Source organism: Triturus cristatus, chromosome 8 (genome assembly GCF_964204655.1).
Source record: "Triturus cristatus chromosome 8, aTriCri1.1, whole genome shotgun sequence".
NCBI lineage: Eukaryota > Metazoa > Chordata > Amphibia > Caudata > Salamandridae > Triturus > Triturus cristatus.
Window position 1 is genome coordinate 456,361,543 of NC_140591.1, and position 15,983 is coordinate 456,377,525.

The following is a 15,983-nucleotide window of genomic DNA, read 5'->3' on the forward strand; positions in this document are numbered from 1 at the left end:
GCTCCCTTAGAGCCCCTTCACAATTGTCCACTTCGTCTTCTGACTCTTAAGACTGCTTACCTGGTAGCTATCACCTCGCCTGACGGGTGAGTGAGCTCCAGGCTCTGTCATCTAAGCCTCCCTTTCTTTCTGTTCATCCGGACAAGGTTGTCCTCCGGACTCGTCCTTCTTTTCTTCCGAAAGTGGTGACCCCCTTTCACATCGGACAATCGGTCACTTTGCCCACCTTCTTTCCGCCTCCGCATCCTTCTAAAGAGGAAGAGAGGCTCCACCGTCTGGACCCCAAACGTGCGCTGTCCTTTTATTTGGACCGCACCAGACAGTTTCGGTGGACGACCAACTTTTTGTTGGATACGTAGGTGCTAAGAAGGGGAGAGCCGTACTCAAAAGGACCATCTCACGGTAGGTCGTCTTGTGTATAAAAGTTTTACTCCTTGGCGAAAAGGACCCTCCTGTTGGGCTAAGAGCCCATTCCACCCGAGCCACGGCGGCGACTACTGCCCTGGGACGGGGAGTTCCCTTGCAGGACATCAGTCAGGCGGCGACGTGGGCCTCACTGCACACGTTCGCCAAGCACTATTGCCTGGACAGCCAAGTCCGGAGAGATGGCTTCTTTGGCCGTTCTGTTCTCCAGGACTTTCTGGTGTGATCTTGGTTCGCAGACCCACCACCGGGGTTGGTATTGCTGGGGTATCTATTCCAAGGTGAGGAATCTAACTAAGGTGTTTCTTTCAGATGAACAAGTTACTTACCTTCGCTAACGATGTATCTGTAAGAAACATTAGTTAGATTCCTCACTGACCCACCCATCCTCCCCGTTCTGCGAACCGACATCTAGGGTTAAGGTCATCCTGTTCAGGGCCCTAGACTTTTTGGCACCAGTGTCGGTCTCTTGCATGGGTCTGCGTTCCTGGCGCGGAAAGCTATGTACAAGAACTGACGTCAGCGCGCGAGGGCGGCGTCTTAGTATTCCGACGTAATTCCGGCGCACGACGCCAACGACGGACGCGGAGCCGCAGACAACGCCTTGCGACGCGCAAGGGGTATTGCTACAAAAATCTTTCCGGATCCAGCCTGACGCCTGGGGATATTCTAAGGTGAGGAATCTAACTAACTAATGTTTCTTACAGATACATCGTTACCGAAGGTAAGTAACTTGTTCATCTCTGACCACCAGAGCGCGCACTGGCCTAAGCGCTTGCTCAGTTCCCCCAAGTCAGTCTTCATAGCATGCAGGAGCAAGGTCCTCCCAGATGCAGTCAAGTCATTGACCCCAGGTGGATCACCAAAACATTAAGCAGGGCACCCAGCGCTGCTAGCGAGTGCTCCAGTCTGTTCATGAGGCTGCTCCTTCTCATTCCTGAAAAACCCAACCACTCAAACTTCGTCTGCGAGAATCGACGCATCTAGTTCCTGATCTATGCCCAACGGGCCAACCGGGAGATGGCAGAGTGCCCAATGACCTGGGCCTGGCCGGGGAAGGCCGGCCCAGGGGCCTACTTGTCGTGTCTGGCCGGCATGGCGGCGTGCTCGCGCTTGTCGCAAGAGGTGGCCGAGTGTGGAGAACCACACTTGCTACAGGTGTGGGAAAAACGACAGGCCTTGCCCCAGGAGCATGCCCCTGCATTGAACAGCCTGCACGTTTCACTGAAGACTCTCCTGGGTCCCTGCTTCTGGCCCCCACCACTGCCTCCCCGAAAGGGCTGCTTAAACTGACCCTTCCTGTCCTGCCTTTGGCCCTTGCTCGGCTCCCCCTTCCTCACGTTGGTGCTAGGCTTCTCGTCGGCCTCAACCCTGCCCTTGCCCATGTGCTGGACCCAGAGACGCACCTCCAACTTGTCCCACCCCGGTTCCGGACACATGGCCATCTTTTTCCTGAACTCGCAGTCATACCTGTACCAGCCCATCCCGCCGTTGGTCTCTGCCTCATTGGTAATGATGCTGGCATATTGGAACAACCCCGGCCCTTGTTCTGGGTATCGGTCCATGACCACCGCTGCCAAGATAGCGAAGGCCTGCCCCCATCTCTTAATTGTTTTATCAGACCATGCTTGGAAGCGAACCTTCTTGTCCTCCTCCTTGCAACCCATTTTCCTGGTATCTGCCCCGTGCATCAGAAGCGTAAAAATGTCGATGAATTCCCTCCTCCATATTCCTTCCTTGGCCGCGAGTGGCACCTCCCACGCTAGTGAGCACCGGCCAGACAGCAGGGGGGCCAATGTGACTAGTGGCGCAGGAGCAGGGAGCATGGAAGGCATCGCAGCGGAGGGGAGGGGGTGCCTGCTGCTGGGGACGCGGGCAGAGGTGTTGCGGCGGCGGCAGGAACCGCAGGGGGTGCGCATGTGGCTGAGGGCGGGAGTGCTGGCTCTGCCCGTTGCTGGCCGCCTAACTCAAGTGAGGTCCCCCCAGGCGAGCCGGCTCCCGTAGGAGTGATGTGTGTGCTCAGTTGCCCCGGGCTCAGGCACTGGCACTGAGACCCCTTGCTGCAGGCTGCCCTGTGGCAACTCTGCTCGTTGACTGCCCCCCGCCACCCCCCGCCTCCACCCCAAATGTTCTTGACTTGAGGAGCACCTAGTGCCTGCGCGGGTGGTGCTGGTCTAGCTACTCCCACGCCACTGTTCGCTATGTTGACCACGCTGGGGTTGTTAACCGCCAGCAGGCCAGCTCTGACCTCCGTCATGAAGTTCGTTAACGTGTCCGTGAGCTTACCCAGGTTGTCACGTGTGGCAAAGTTCGGTGGCAGCGTTGCGTTGACCAGGGGCCACTGGTCCGGCTGCGGGGGGCAGTGGTGCATCGGCCACCTGCAAGGCCACAGTCCGCACAATGCCCGTGGTACGGCTATTAGATTGCAGCGGATCTGCTGGGAAGTCCTTAACTGTGGGCCTGCGAATCCTCTTGGATCTTGTGGGACTGTTCTCCTCGGCGGTTTCCTGACCCGTGCCTGGGGCCGGCATGGCGATACCAGAGTCGTCCAGGCTGTGCGCCATCAACAGCTCAGTGGGCCAAGCCACTCCTTTAGCCCTGACCATCTCCATAACGGCCGAAAACGGAGCATCTTGGGAGGTTCCTGGCTGGGAATCCTCCACCTGGGAAATCATCAAGAAAAGCGGAGGGGATCCCTGGCTATTCATCCGGACAGATCTGCGACAGCCCACCTGGAAGAGAAATTGAACTGTGAGCCAAAACCTAACTGCTGGTGCCGGATCTGCATTCCTGTCCTCGCCTTCGACGTTCGGTCCCAAGCCCTCGACCCCTTACTTACTTCCTGTAGTCGCTACACTCTTCCTGACGCTGCTCGTGTTGCCTGGGGAGGATCTTGGTGAACCCTGTGTGCGGATGATGGGAAAATTGTTAACCCTTGAACACAGATGCTCTGCCAGCCGCTGGGACGGCTCCAAATCCCTGGCTGCCCATCATGTCTCCTCCCCCCCCGAGCTGGTGTAGTTCTTGCGTACCCCCCAACCTTGCCCCCTCGGCTGTGCTCCCCCCATGCGTTACCTCTGAGAACACCTCTGCGAGAGGGCTGGTGCTGCACACTGCCCTTCGGCGATTAGAGCACGAGACGTAGCTGGAAAACAAAGCAGCGCGGCGTAAGATGAAGGTGGTAACTTCCACCACCTGACTACAGTCACCCCGGGAGGCCGCTTAGGTTAACCTGGCCATGTGGCGCGCGCCCCCTGGGCTGTTGAGGGGACACACTCGCTCTGCGTCACACTGGTTGTCGTCTAAACACCCTTTGTGCTACCTTGCCCCTAGCGGCTCTTACCCTTTGCCTGTGCGGTCCTAGCGAATCCTCAGGAGGGGTGGGGGTGGGGGCCTGGCAGCAATCCCTTCCTGCATAAACAAACAAATCACGTTAATACATTCGCACAGGCCGTAGCTGTCGCAAACAAGGCAATACCAGCATCCATCTGCTGGTGCACTGTGCAGGGCCGACCTTACACCCGCGCCCCCCAAGATGGCGGGAACCCAGCCTGGGATGTAGTTCCCTGAATATGCATGCGTGCAGCGACCGCGGCTCAGGAGGGGTGGCCCGTCCCAGGCAGCTGAAAGGGGGGGAGACGCAGGCACGCCGCGTCGGGGCTCCGGGGGGGTGGTGAAAGGCTAATGGGGAAGGAGGCCGCAAGGTGCCGGTACGAAACCCCAGGGCCTGAACACCTGGAGCATGCGCACTACCATTGAGCTCCAACCCTCGTATGCCATACGTACAATTAATAATTTATTTATTTATTTATTATTATTAATTTTTTGCAGTGTCTGGCCCTGAGTCTGCCAGAGGAAAATATCCCTCCCCTGACTGGGGAACTACATTTGCCTCCACTTATTGTGAAGGAATCGTTCAGAACAGGCACATTGGGAATTGAACTCTTCCTTGAGAGTAAGCGTCTCAGACCTAAACATAGGGACACAGTGGCTCTGGCTGAGCGAGTGGAGACCGGGGCAGGAGCATCTAATTGCAAATAGAGTGGAGCGCTTTACTCGAGCACCGTGTCTACATTACACATTCAGGCCCGGGGAGATGAACTGATTTGCCCATAATCACCGCATGTGACGCGACCCCGTGGTTCGAACCCTGGTTTCCCCCGCCTAAGTCGGCAATCTCGCAGACGGACCACGTGATGCCGGTGTGGAATCTGAGGCCTACCATTGGGCCGGGTGACTCAGGAGGTGCCCACCACACAATACCCCGTATCTGGAGCGCGCGCACAACGTAGGGGTCACCATCATGCGAGCATGCTGCTTCGCCGGGGGTTGGGGGGACAAGCTCCTGCGGCACTGCCATGGGAACACAACAGAGGTCCTGCGGCGCAAGGCGGAATCCGCGGTGCTGGGGCGCACCACGCGAGCCCCGTCTCTCGCCCGCCACACAGACCAGGAACATCCCCACTGCAGCTTCGCGGGACGTGCCGCGCCCCAACACCTGCCCCGTGGCTGCCTGCCAGCACCGTACCGCAAGCCAACGCAGTTTGAACAGAAACACAACTCCGCCGAGCAGGCATCACGACCAGGGCCGAGGTCAAGCGCTTAATTTCTGGCTGCAAGGGGGGCTACTAGGGTTTCAGACAGGATCCAATCGGATCAAGTGAAACAAACCCGCAGGCAGGGTTCTGGGCACCGCAGGCCCAAGCGGACCCCACACCGCAGCACAGCCCGTGGCACCCCAGCACCAAGAGGTGCCCAGGTGGCGGGCCCATGCGCCGAGCCCCAGAGCTGCAGCCAGATCCCCCCACCACCCCCCCGGCAGCCTCCAGCATAGGCTGGGACGACCCGCCCTGGAATAAACCCCGGCTTGGGGAGATCGGGCATGGGGGGAGGGGCATGCATGCACTCACCGTGCAGTAAGGCGGTCAGCTCATGGAGTCGGAAGAGCGTGAGAGAAGCGTGGTGTGCCCGGCGCGTCCGGTGCACAAAGAGGCAGAAAAGGGGATGGGGGATACCTATGTACCCCTCACCCTGCCCTGCGCACCGGACGTGACACAGGACACCCGCGACCTAATGGGGACTCCTCCCCTTGCGAAACCCCCCCCCCCTAGAGAAAAGGGGGGGAGAAAGGTTGGGGGGGGTGGGAAGCCCGATGCCACTACAGGGCTGCCCTCTTGAGTAGCCCCCTGTGGTGGCCTCAGGCAGCCGCATAAAAGGAAGCATAGGGGAACAGGAAAGACGAACGCTTCTATCAAACTAGGAGTCCAGCTTTTCCACTGCATATACTTATTTAAAAGAAATCACATAAATGAAACTTTTTTTTGTAATGGATGGTGAAAGTTTAAATTGTTGATGCGATCTTATCTTGGTCATAAATCAGACTTAAAGAGCGTGCCTTGAAATCTGACTCGTGCGAGCAAGTCAAGAGAGCAGTAAAGCGCACCGTACAGTTGGAACAGTAATGCGAACAACCGGATATCATAGAAGCAACATTCCAGTGGCGTGCTTGATCGTAAATCAAACTAGCAAGTCAATGGAGCAGTAAAGCGCACCGTACAGTTGGAACGGTATTATGGGGAGGTTGAGGGCAGGTGAGAGGAGCCGGAGCTGGTAAAAGCACGAGCACTTTGAAGAGTGCTGAAAAACAAAGAAAAAAGTAGGTCCTCAAATGGTCCTAAAAACAGCAGTTGATGTTTACAAGTACTTGATGCATGCTCTTGGGGGAGGGCTAAACACAAGAAGAGGCATGACCATCCCTGCCATGGACAAATGGTGACAAAGAATATTAGAGACGATGGAGCGAGCACAGCGAAAGCCTGTGGGTGGGCTGAAGCCCACAGATTAAACACAACACGTCTGTGCAAGACAGAGCATGTGCTGTCTAGTCGAGACCTAAAAACTTTTTAAACCAGCATTTGCAATGCAATCAGTCTCGCTTTTTTGAAAATTAGAGCTGTTTGCATTGAAAATTATGTTTTTTACTTCAGTTTTCTTGTATGCAGTGCAGTGGAGTGATATTGTTTGCATAGCGCTATTGTCATTCAGATGACCTTGCGGTGCCCGTGAACCAGAAAATGGGAGACCAGAGTAATATGCTGGTGAAAAAAAAAATACTACTCATTAAACCATTCTAATTCCCTGTAGGAAGCAGTGACTTGCACCTTGCTTTTCATGAATACTCTATAGAAAGTTTTCAAAAATAACTGTTGTACCGTGATTAAAACAGAAATATAGCAAAGGTGAAAAGAAATGCAGAAATTTTTATGAAAAATATCTCTTGAATTAATACAGTTGGAAATTAAAACAAATAAAGCAAAGGTGAAAATAAATAAAGAAATTGCTTTGAAAAATGTCTCCAATTAATTTTAAACAACACAACCCATAATGTTTAGCAACACGTGAAAGAAGTGAGCCTCTGTGCGACGTCACGGTGTATCTACAGATTAGGACTATTATGTGGTAAAATAAATACACTTTAGCCATAAGTCCACAAGACGTCCGATAGCAGAGTGACATACATGTATTAGATGCAAAATTTAGATTACTTTCTAAAGGAAAACAAGAACTGCATAAAAAATGTTCCTACCACTAAAGCTCCAGCCATGAAAGAATCTAGATGCCTAAAGAAAAAGCTGGGGAGGTGATAATTTCGCCCCCCCCCTGCAACCCAAGGAGCGGACCTAGAAGATGATCTAAAAAACGAGAGCATGTGTTGCTGAAGAGTTTGGTGGTGGTGCCATCATCCTAGGACCACCACAGGCAAAGATATACGTAACGTTATTTTTTAAATAAAAGGTCCTGCAAAGCCTTATGGGGCTAGTCTCCGTGGTGCAGTTAATTTTATAGCAGCGGCACTCCCGCTGTGCCGAGGAGAGTGTTAAGAGGTTTTTATTTTTTTCCCTATTGTGCTACAATTCATTCCTCGGTTTAATTTTTCTTTGGGGTGTTTCAACAATATTAAAGCAAAAATGGATAGCAGATTAAGTGTTTGTGATTGGCAGACTCATGTATTTATCAAGTTATCGAATAAAATCTACCATCCGTATCAGGAACCATTGCTGAGAGAAGACGATGACTGTTTATTTTGAGTTACGTCAATCTACTACCTCACTCCAATTCCTTCCCTAGGTTGAGCCTATCAGACATCAACGCTGTTTGGTTGCAAAAGAACTCTTGTGGATTTCCTGAGAGTTTGCCTGGCCTTACAGCCAGCAAATTGCTTACCCATTGGTGGCTTTATCTTCATTAGCTTGCTTCTTATTCAATGACTTTCCATATTTCAGCTGATCAATCTTATGTTTGTCCCAGCCATGTACCATAGCCTCTTTACCATCTCTCCGATTGTTTGGCTTTTATACCTTCCACTCCTTAAGCAATCCATGTTAGGGCATATGTTCTCCAGCTGCCTCCCTCACGGGTTTCTCTTCCCTACCCTCTCACGTTCCTCTGTTGCCCATTTTCATCTCTACCCCCCAGTCCATGTTGCCCTCTGTCGCCCACATACTTCTCTCCCCGCCTGCGCTCATGTTTCTCTCTCTTATCCATGCGCTACTCTGTCCTCTACTCTCGTTGCTGCTTTTTCCTGCCTGTGTGCTTATACCTTGCTACGTGTTGTGCACTTGCCCCTGCCGTCTGTTTTACTTAATCCTCCTCGCTTTCCCCGCCTGCTCCCCCTCCCCTCTTTTGCATTGACCTGCTTAATTTAAAAAAAAAAAAAAAACTCTTTGCACTAGCTTTCTTATGTACAGATCTATCTCTCATGGATAAAGAAAAAGGTGCCCAAGTAATGGAGTAGGCACACATGCACTTGCCTGCAAAATGAAGCAGCTGCGTCACGGCACCATTTGTTTTTTTGGCTGTACCTCATCGCCAAAGGCCATTAGCAGAACCAGTAGGTCCCAAAGGCGAGACCTATAAGCTTTACCAGTGCTCGTTTAATTCTGGAAGCTGTCCCCTTATTGTGCCTCACTGAGGACACATTTTTCCTACCATTTGTAAAAGTCTGTATTTCAGCAAACCAGGCAATTGCAGGTTACTCTGTTCCTTTTAAATAACTGAGACCTAACAAATATGATTCTCTTCAGCTTATTTTACATGGGCCAACCTGCATGAAGTCCTGGATCCATACCCTCCTCTTCCATCACAACTCCCCCTTTGAATGCCCCTTGATCTAATGGGGTTGCCTGGAGTTCAGGTTTCTCAACAGGAAATGCCGTATTTCAGACACCAATCCTCGCTCACTCTGAGTTCAGTCTTCCTGTCCGAATATCGTTACTGTTTTACAGTAAGTTGAGCTTTATGACGCATTATATTTTGGTACTTTACCACGCATTGGCAGTAAATTAGTGTGTGTGTGTGTGTGTGTCTGTCTGTCTGTCTGTCTGTCTGTCTGTCTGTCTGTCTGTCTGTCTGTCTGTCTGTCTTGGATCTTAAGAACCGCCTTTTCAAAAGAGCGCACTCTGGAGCAGTAGATCTTTATAATCGATTATTTAATTCTTTGTGTCCGCAGTTTAGATCGACAAACGCGTTTCGGCGTGATTGCCTTCCTCAGTGTCAATATTTAATTGGCATTCTGTGTTTAAATAAAGTTGTGCTATACAATTGTTCAACAATCAGTGACATAGAAAGTGTCTTCGTGCTCAAAAACAAACAAAATCGCTCGTTATGCGGCAGACATTTGGAATTGATCATTATATACAGTATTCTACATAAGATTCTGTCTTTTTTACACATGATATCGTGATGGTGTGTTCATGTTACAATAACATGTTCACCCTTTAGCGCTAATTGGGTGAATACATATTTATATTCGTTTTAGCGCGAACTCAGTTGTAATGTAAAACAACCACAGAGAGAGGAGAGACTCAATCATTTCGGTTCTACGGCATCGTAAAACCTCGTCTGATGCTGTGCATTTATCAGGCATGTCTCTTCGTTCTATCTGATCATTTGAACAATTCAATTGCTCTGCCACATCCTACTTGCAATCCAGAGAGCGCTCTTTTGAAAAGGCGGTTCTTAAGATCCAGGAATCGTTGTTGCAGAATAATTTGCGTACTCCACCGTACGCTGAGCGAACACCCGCGGCGTGAGTAGCGACGGCTGGTGGATTGGAGTAACTACCGTGACCAAGAACTGTTCAAGTTCGAAATGCGTAGGTGGAGAGCAAGTTATTAAACTCGTCTTAAATATCCAGGAAGAGTGCAGCTTTTTGATTTTCAAAAACTTGGTTTCTGATATTTATATCCTAGCTGCGGTTACCACCAGGTAGTTATAGTTATGTTGGCTTTTCCATAGAAAGAATGTTTTTTTGGTTTGCTCAAAACTTTGGACCCGTTTGACAAATCTTGACAAATTTTTCCCAAAATTAAAAGTTCATCCACCTCAGCAACGTACTGAAAAGTTTCGGGGTGATCTGTCAATTGGTGGCAGAGAGAAAATGGGGCTCCCAAAACGCAAACTCCCCATGCATTTTCCATAGAGTTCTTTAGACAAGGCTAAAGCAAAAACTGCTCAACGGAATTGCACCAAAATCATCAGGAGCTAGATCTTGGCCTGCAGATTGGTGTTTTGATATTTGGTATAAATCCGTTAATTAGTTTTGGAAAAATTAAGGGTAAAAAATAATTGTATATATTGGCAGTTGGGCGCCACTTGAAAATAGAGCATTCTGATTGGCCCAGGGAGCTTTATTTCCCTTGAGCCATCTTGCTCCCGGGGGAGTCAGACTCAAGCAAGAGCAAGCGCTCTAATTCACTGCCAGCAACACTAGAAAAATGCTGCCGACAACCATTACAGGACTTGGGGACTCAGTCCCCGCCCAGAAATTCTATTTAATAAAAAGAGATATGAGGCAGGGTAGAGATACCCTAGGACCCATGAGGGGGACACAGAGGGATCCCCCCCATGGGGGCCTAAAAAGAAAAAAAGGCTGCGATTCTATGAGAGTCTCACGGATCGGGAAAGAAATTAAGGCCGGACTGCATTTATTTATTATATGCCCCAGGGAGCCTAACCCCGGGGCTGTGTTTGTAAAGGGGAACGGGGCTGGGTGACCCCCTCGCCGAGCCTCTAGAGGCTCTGGGGAGGCCATCCTCGGGGCCCAAAACAATTTTCATGGGAAGGGGGGACTTGCTGCCCCCTCCCCAAGCCAATAGGCATTTGTGGAGCCCACCCCGGGGTCGAATATAGTTTCTATAGGGAGGGGGCCATGGGGCCCTCTTCTCATGCCTTAAGAGGCCCCAGAGCCAACATTAATTTTTATGGTGAAGGGGGCCCCCTTCCTTGAGCCTGATAAGACCCCACAGCTCAGGGGCACCAGATTGATGCTCCACAGAATTAGGGAAGCGTATATTTGGATGGCGAGACTTGAATAATACTTAATACAAAAGCGGAAAAGAAGCCCGAGGTCCTTTTGGGTCCGAAATATCACTGAAACTAAGGGACCGACAAGACAAGAGAATGACCCTGAAGAAGTCGCGATTCATCCCATGTACAGAGACAAAACACGTGTAGTCTAGGAACGCAAGAAACTGACTGGGGTGTACAAAGACTTTTTCCACAGAAAAGAAATACAATAACCACGGAACTAAAGAAAACAATTGTTATCTATATTATTGCCAATTGTGTATATACTCTCAGCGTGTGCAAGGGAATAGTGTTTTATATGTATGTGGCCTTTTGACCACACATCTGGAAATTTGGTGGTTCTCTCTACCCTTTTGCACCGCGCCTAATTTCAACTGCCACAAAATCTCTATACGAAACACCTTGGAGCGCCCCACACCTGTTTTACACCACCAAGCTTGCAGCACTTGAGACAATATGTCCCAGATACTCCACTTCATTATTAAAACATTTGAGCTTGTCCTTTTTTAGAACAATACCATGACTCTTAAATATTTCAAAAACTCTTTCCAGAATAGCATTATGTGCCATCGCATTCTCTGAAAAAATCAACATATCATCCTGGGATACGAAAACCTAATTCACATCTTTCAGAAGGTTATACATAACTCTTTGAAATCCATACGCCACAGAGGTAAGTCCAACTGGCATGCGGCGTTATTCGAAAGTCCCAGTGGGTGAAAAAAATGCAGTAAGATGTCTTGAATCAGGGTGAAGTTCCACCTGATGGTAGGCAGTAGCAAGATCAAGCTTACAGAACAAATTTGCTCCTGCAGTACATTTGAACAAAATTTTGATTTTGGGTAAGGGATGCAGGTCTACCCATACTTCTTTATTAAGCGACCTATGATCTACACAAACACACAACTGTCCACACATCTTGCGTGCACCTACCAAAGCAGAGAGCCACAAGGATGACTTGGCAGGCTCAACAATTTCTCTTTCATTCAAACTCCTAAGTTCTTTCTCGAGTTCATCCCTGACACTAAAGGGCATTCCTCTTAGCTCATGTTTTGTAGGTACTACACCCTCCTTGATCCTGATTCTATGTTTAAACCCTCAAATTTTACCGAGCTCCTCACTGAAGACTTCAGGAAATGTTCAACTCTATTTCAAAGCCACAGCATCGCATTCAACCACCAGAATCTGCTCCTTTGCACCAGGGTTTAGAATCATTCCAAAAAGCCTCTGATTAAATCATCCCAGGATGTTGAGGCCCTTCACTGCTACATAAATGTTTCTTTTGATCCTCCTTGCTTGGAACTCTAACACATCTTCAAGGTAACCTATGCCATCTTGTGCCCTGCATATGAATCAGGAGAGAGGCCAGGTGGGAACAAAGCCTTGTCACCCTAAGTTTCTATGTGTAGACATTGGGTGATCATAGTAATTCTGGCACCTGAATCTACTAGTAGTTTCAAAGGCTTGTCCCCCACACGAATATCTGCAATGGGATCGACACACAATTAAGGGTCGCCCACCCTGGAGATTCCATTGAATAGCAGTCTTCTTCACCAACCATGAGTATTAAATCATGTAAACCCTCTATTCCAGGATAAGATTCAACATCAACATCTGACTTCATTACATAAGCAACAGACTTCCTGGAATTTATTTTCTTCTGGCAAACCGTTGCAAAATGGCCAATTTTCCTGCAGTAATTATATGAGATATTATTTGTAGGACACCTACCTCCAACCCCATAACATGTGGGGCTTTACCACAACAAAAGCATAAGTTAGATGACAACATTTCCACCTTCATTGGTCTAAAACCTCAGGTTCTCTTAATGTAGATAGACTGTTCCTACATAGATTTGGCAGAATTTACAATATTCATTGCTTCAACAGGTTTTTCGTCCAATCCTCTGACGGATATTGGAAAGATCTCCATTCTCTTGGCTACTCTGATAAATTCATCCAATGAAGGATTGCCCCTGGACAATAATTTCTGGCGTAACTGCTTGTCCCTGCAGTGACTAATTAATTGGTCTCTAATAGGTTGGTCAGTGTAATTATCAAACTGACACTCTGAGATCAGACTACAAAATGCAGAAACATAGGCATCCACACCTTGTTTCCATTTGACACATTTATGTCTTGACACAATAAGGCTTGATTGTTTGTCAAATCCCAATTTAAGTTTCTTTACAGAAACTTGGTACTCATTGAGATCTTCACCTTAATCTTGTACCAAATCCGGTAATTCCACAGGATAGGAAGCCTTGAATCCACTTGAGTACCGGTGCTGACAGTAAGAGGACTATTACCAGAGATAAGATAATGTCCCTTGATGCCAACAATGTATTCTTCAGGCAGAGACTTGCGCGATCCACCTCGCTGAACGTCTCTGCACATGTGTTGATGGGTTGATACCGTGCAGCTCAGCTCGTTGCTAAACTATTTTGTAGTAAGTCACTTGAGGCAGAAAATTGAAGCAAGTAAGTTTATTCACAATTACAAAGCTGCACGTAAACAGAGGAGGAACACCGGTGCTCCTTCTCTACCAGCACCAGTTAAACTGTCAACCAAAGCATCATAACATTCTCAACCCCTACATCATCCCATTCTAACACAAGGAATCTTGAGTACTAATTGTAGGAGGCTGGCTTAGTGTATGGTGTACACTTATTTAAGTGAAGCACGTTTCACTAATTCAGACAACCCTTATAGTGATTTTAGTTGTCGTAGACAACCATAGAAAGGTCTCTAAGTGGTAGCTGTGGAGATCCGCCTTCCAGCTTAGTCCAGAAGGAGTGTTAAGCAGCTTGTTTTGAAAGAACTAACCATATAGTGTAGGTTAAACGAAAAAGATACACAGTGTAGGTATAAAAATAGTTATATTTATTATACATACTCACTAACTCATTGGTATATCTCCAACCCAGAGTTATCAACACAATACGCACAATATTTCAAATGTAAACAGGTAAGTAAGCACAAATACACAGTGGTCTCCAGAGGGAGACCAAACCATATACTAAATAAGTGGATTGGAAACTGCGATAGAAGTCAGGACTTGAACAAGAAGACTTAAAAGAGCTGGGGACACAAGGAACCACCCAGTGTATGTACCACAGAACCCCACGGAGGCTGTGTGCAGAGTGGAAACACCGGTGCGTACTCAATGCAACCCCACCCGTGGATACCCCAGGAATCAGGATACCTACACAGGTAACTTGGGTGCATAGGTGCCAAGTGACCTCGGAAACCGCCGTAAACCACAATAGAGGACTTCAGAAAAGATGCCGCTGGCGAAGAAGGTGAAAGAGTCTGGCGGAATCCAAGGATGGATTCTTGAAAAGGAGTACCTGCAAGCAGAGGGGACAGAGTCTATGCCACTCAGAAGTGGCCAGGAGGCACAGAAGACCACTGACCATCGATGACAAAAGATGTAGAAGTGATGACAGTGACCTTGTTGCTGCAGCTGTTAGGACCAGACGAGGCTGTGGAAGACTAGGAGCCGTTAATGAGCTGTCCCACGTCGAAAGTCAAGAACCAGGGGGTCGGTGTCTGGTGAGAGCTCCAACAAGCCTTGGCAGCAGCAGCAGACGGGGTAAACGAAGAAGGTGTAGCTTTGGCACCAGCAAGGTTCAAGGGGCTCACCAAAGGCAGAAGCGTCAGAGCAGGCCCCGAGCAAGCAGGGGAGCCCACGGAAGCCAAAGAAGACCTTCAAGAGGACCCACATACCGAAGGCACAGAAGTCGCAAGAGGACCTTGAGCAGCTCACCAAAGATGCAGGCCCACTGCGCAGAGGATGTGGTGAGGACAAAGATTTTGGCAGGAAGAGCTGGTGGAGGCTAGAGCTTCTTGTAGCCCGAAGATCTCTGGAGGACAAAGTCAACAAGCCTTGGCCCCGGCAAGATGACACGGTGCACAGGGATTCTGTTCCAGCAGTTCCAACAAGGGATACTGACCTCAAACTTGCGGAGAGGCCAGGTTAAGCCTCAAGAGAGGTATAGAACCAACACCTGTGTTGCTGAGACCTTCACAGTCCGCAGAACGTCAAGAGCATAAGGCTGGTCAGCTTCCTTGCTGTGCCTGCAGATGCAGGGGAGTGACTGCTTCAATCCAGGGAAGACTCCTTTGGATATCCTTGATGCCCACAGACCTGGAGAGGAAACTGGATGAAGCACAGGCACAAAAGACAAAGGCGACTTGCAGAACTGCGAGACCAGGAGCAGCAGGAGTCTTCCTTGATACCGTCTCGATTCCAGCGAAGTCCAAGGTGCCTAGACGGTCGAAGTTGAAGTGGTTTTGGGTTTGAATATTGTCCTACGTCGAATCTGAAGAGTCAACCACAGGTAAGCCCTTAAGTACCCTAGGGAAAGGGTTAGGATGATTCAAGGGTCCATCCCAGAGTAGGGGCCGGACAGAGGGGAGGATACTCCCCTCTGGTTAAAACTGGAGTATACAAGGAGGGCACCAAATATGCCCTTCAACGCAGTCTGGTGGTGCGGGCAAGCGCACCCACCCCAGTCCAATACGCTAAGCCCTGTCTGGGAGGTGGTCACACCTCCCTGTGACAGGAAACCGATTGTTCTACCTGCCCCTGCTCGAGCTCAGCAGCAGGAGGGCAGAATCGTGCCTGGGGCCGGCAGCAGCACTAGCTTGCTGTTAGACCCTGAAAGGCTAGTACCAGGAACACAAGGGGGCACCCTAGGGGACACCCCCCCCCCCCGTACATGGGCTCCTACATCCAACACTGGAATCGATGTTTAGGTAGGATTCCAACTTGTTTGATACCAAACATGACCAGTTTCTGTGGACCCAATATATAGTTAGGCATCTTGTAATTGACTTGATGTCCACTATATGTATTAAATGGCTGACCACACTTACAAAGCCTGGCGAAGCAACTCTGGGGTTTGTAGGGGGTGTCCTGCTCATGCATGGCACCCTCACACTTATATCCTAGCACCCTGCTGGGATTAAAAGGCCTACCTTAGAGGTGACAGAGTTTTTAAGTGCAATGACCTCAGATATATGAAAACATATCTGTTGTAACTGTTGCTAACCTCAATTTACACAGGCTGCAATGGCAGGCTTGTAGTCACAGTTTGAGTGGCCTCTCATGGGTGGCACAATACATGCTGCAGCCCATGGGAGACCCCTGGTGTACATATGCCTTGGGTACCTTAGAACCATATACCA

General features: G+C 49.3%; 1 protein-coding gene across 1 annotated transcript in view; it reads left to right on the plus strand.

The window, feature by feature from the left end:
* Positions 1 to 15,983, plus strand: part of RB1 (RB transcriptional corepressor 1) — a 1,278,597-nt gene that overhangs the window by 616,784 nt on the left and 645,830 nt on the right. The window lies entirely within an intron of this gene.